The sequence below is a fragment of the Danio rerio genome, chromosome 3 (genome assembly GCF_049306965.1).
Source record: "Danio rerio strain Tuebingen ecotype United States chromosome 3, GRCz12tu, whole genome shotgun sequence".
In the NCBI taxonomy this organism is placed as follows: domain Eukaryota; kingdom Metazoa; phylum Chordata; class Actinopteri; order Cypriniformes; family Danionidae; genus Danio; species Danio rerio.
This window is the reverse complement of record NC_133178.1, coordinates 1,106,444-1,110,421: the sequence shown is the minus strand read 5'-3', so window position 1 is coordinate 1,110,421 and position 3,978 is coordinate 1,106,444.

Below are 3,978 nucleotides of genomic sequence, written 5' to 3'. Positions count from 1 at the left end.
TGAATCGTATTGTTTGCCTCACGAGAAAATGTCACTGAAATACAGATTCCCCTGCCTAGCTATTATAAGTTGTTTAAAACTTTTGAATGATTAATCTACTTCGCAAGAAGTAGCAATTAAATTCCCTTTTTCTAAATAAATAGATTATTACCGTGTCCGCTCAGAAGAGCGGCGGCTCTGCTTGTGTTTGTTTGGTCAAATTAACAATAAATTGATCCGGAATATTAATGATTAATAATAATTCGTTATTGTTGATAATTAAAATTCATAATCTGGGAGTCCGCTCGGTCGCGCGAGCATGATCATATACAATCATATGTTTGTTTGACCAAACTGACTGAAGCATAAGCCGGAATATTAATAAGTAAGAATAAACCGTTATTGTTGATTATTAATATTCATAAAATGAGCTCATTTCTGTTACACATGCCTGTGTGTGTGTGTGTGTGTGTGTGTGTGTGACACTAAGGAAAAGAGCGCTCCCTTCACAGCTCTGTTGATGCCGCGAGCGGCTTTTTTCTTTTATTTTTTATTGTTTTTATTTCTTTTGGAGATAATACACTATATGAATACAACAGAAAGACATTAAACTTTACAAATTTCTTGTCCATTTTGTAGACTCAAAACAATAGTGTCATATTTTGATAAAATAGCCTAAACTTTATTGAAATCATTTAAAGACTTAATATAAATACTTAACTAAAAGACTTAACTAAATATCTGATATAATAAAATCACATTAAATAAATAAACCAATAAAAAACTAACAAAACCTAGCTAGAACAATTAGGTACTATATCAAACTGTTTTAAAGCCTTATTAAACTTAATTTTTCAAAAGCCTCTCTAAAAAAGATTTTAGATATTTTCTAAAAACAGTAAACACCGAAGAATGTTTTAAATATTATTCATAAAGTATTTGGATATGATGATATTAATCAATCATGCAAGCAGAGCATGTTTGGGGTGAGTGAAAGCAGAAATAGGCGCCTTATTCCAGTCACTAAATGCGGTAAAATCCTACACGAGGTTAAAGTTTGGTTGTGGTGCTAACGTGTTTACACTCGGTGCAATAGTTAACTTAGTTCGATACAAACAAACTGAATAAACAAAGAGCACTGGTCGCTCACTTACCAAATCTGTAGAGACAGGACAATCACCAGCAACTAGAGCCGCGTCTTTATTAAGAGGAGACGACAAGCGAATCCGGATCTCAGCGTTTGCAGATGAGAACAGCTCTCAGGTAAACAATAATCCTCCTTAGACACGTAAGTTATTGTTGTCGAGCGTCGCGTACACTGTTAATCCACACGTGACTCCAGCTGCGCTCTCACAGAGAGAAAATGAAAACAAAACTTCACTGCAGCAAACTATAAAAGCAACACTTCACGCTTGTTTTGCCAACACAACGTGGCGTCTCTGTCGTCTAAACACTGTGACAGTAATGAATATTAATGATGTTGCACAATAGAGCGCGCTGATTGGTTTGAACCAAGCTTTACTCATGCATTAATGCAGCACACTGTAAGACGTAATAAGACACACTCTGGCACAGACGTCCAGTCTGCACGCTGGAATACACGCTATTATGTCATGACCGTGACGCAGCTTCAAAAATTCGTTTAAAAAAAAAGGATTTACAGAAACATTAGGCATCAGTTACCTATGGCAGTGATTTTCCCTCACTTATCTTATTGTGCTAGAAACTGGTCCCATACCAACTTTACAGCATTAAAACCATTGTATATTATCTATAAACAAGCTGTGGAAATTGTAGCTAAAAAGCCAAGGAGCTGTCATCATTGTAACTGTATTGCTCCACATAACATACTAACATTCGACAGTTTCTTATTGAATGCTGATGTGTGTTTAATGTAGAAAATGTAATGATCTCGCTCCACCACCCCTCAAACAATGTGCGATTGTCTGCGAGGACAATATAAGACAGACTAGGTCATCGGTATTGACCTTATTCTAAAATGTGGAAGTGCGCCTGTTTTCGCGATTGTCTTAGAACTTCCGATTTAGTCGCCTATGGGAGAAATGACTAGAATAATAAACGGCAGAAAATGGCCAAACTACTTGCTCAACACAAATGTTTGCATGACTACACAGACCAAGTAGCATAATATAATAAGAAAATATTAAATTGCAACATCAAGCAGCGTAACGAGCAGTTTTTAACGTCTAAAAATGAATGAAAGTGAATGTGACCGGAAGTCGCGAGACAAAAAGATTCAAATGGCAGCGTCCACTCGCCTGCGGAGAATAAGGTGAATTGGCCGGTAGTCGTTCAGTGTTGTGACTGGTGAAGGAATGCAAGGATGGCGAAACTCACATGCGCCACAAGGGGGCACTGTTAGCATTATTTGTTTTTAATGATTAAATTATTTAAACATTGAACTGATCAGAACAGTTTTTTTCCCTCAAAATGATTTGTCAAATACATTATGTAAACATATATAACAATAATACGCTTCAATAAAGGTTAAAATAACCCAACAAAGCACCAAATATTTTTTAGCTCAACCACTGGGTTAAATCAATACCTCAAAGTTTCATGCTAATTTACAAACTTGCATGAAAAGACTAATAATTTGATTCATAGGTGCGATAATGCTTCAGTATTGTTGATCTGGGGTCTGTTCTTCGTAGCTCGCTTAAATGATCTAAGATGATTTGGCAGATCCTGGATCTTTTAATCTTGATAATTGATCTCTCGCTAATTTGGTTCTTCAAACAAGTTCGCGAATCAGATTAAAATGTTTGGATGAACTGATCTGAGATCGCTGCATGTGTTGTGAAGGACAGATCTATCCATCCTCGAAATCATGATCAGCAATGCAGCGATTGGCTGACGGCACAGCAGCGTAATGACATCATTTGATTAATATTCAATTATCCATGTGAGCAAAATTACATCAAATTAGCAGTAAACGGCTTGTTAAATATGACACGCAATAACCTTCCACATTTGTTGTGAGCTGCAGGCTTTACACTTTCATGTGTCGAGAGTATTCATCATGTATTTCAATGCAAATCAATGTATTTAGTTCCACATTTAGAAAAGATTTTCTTTATTATAGTAGCCGTTTTTTAATCGGTGTAAAGAATAAGAGGATACAAAAGCATTTCATATTGGTAAAGGCGTCTGCAACTTTTGTGAAGCATCAAATTACTGCTATATTAACTATCAAAACATGTTCATGACTGCATAAATGTATTATTGCTTTTAAAAAGTCACATATTCTGCATATTTATTATACACAATTTGTACTAAAGCGATCTAAAAAGTTCATATCAATAAGTTTTTTTCTTTGCACCACCAGGTGGCAGTCTTTGTACTTTAATTTCAGGGGTGCAGATTGCATAAGTTTTATTAATATTTATAACTTTATTTTATTAATGACTATAACTTATATATATATAGTTTATATTTATATATATATATATATATATATATATATATATATATATATATATATATATATATATATAGTTACAAAAATAATAACTTTTTCCAAGTCTATATAACTAGTACCGTAAAAAAATATCAGAATTAGGAACATGCTTTCTGTATTATCTTTGCTTGAACTGAGCCGATCTAATCCTGTTTATATGAATTGAACCTGCTTCCGATCAGGTTTGAGCTAGCAGAACTGTTGCTATGACAACAACTCTCGGATCAGCTTTGAAGAACGAAACGATCCTGGATCGTGTCAAATCGTCAACAACCAAATCCAGCTAACTGAGTAATCCACGTACGAAGAACGGACCCCTGGGGCCTGTTTCAGAAAGGAGGTTAAGTGAAAACTCAGAGTATTTTAACCTGAAATGAGAGAAACTCTGGGTTTTCCATTTCAAAATGGCAGGTTTGTTAAACTCGAGAAGGCAGGGTAAGTCAAGCCTGTTTCTGAAAGAGAGGTCACTTTAACTCAGAGTCAGTTACTGTGGTCAGTTACTCTGTGAATCTAACCTG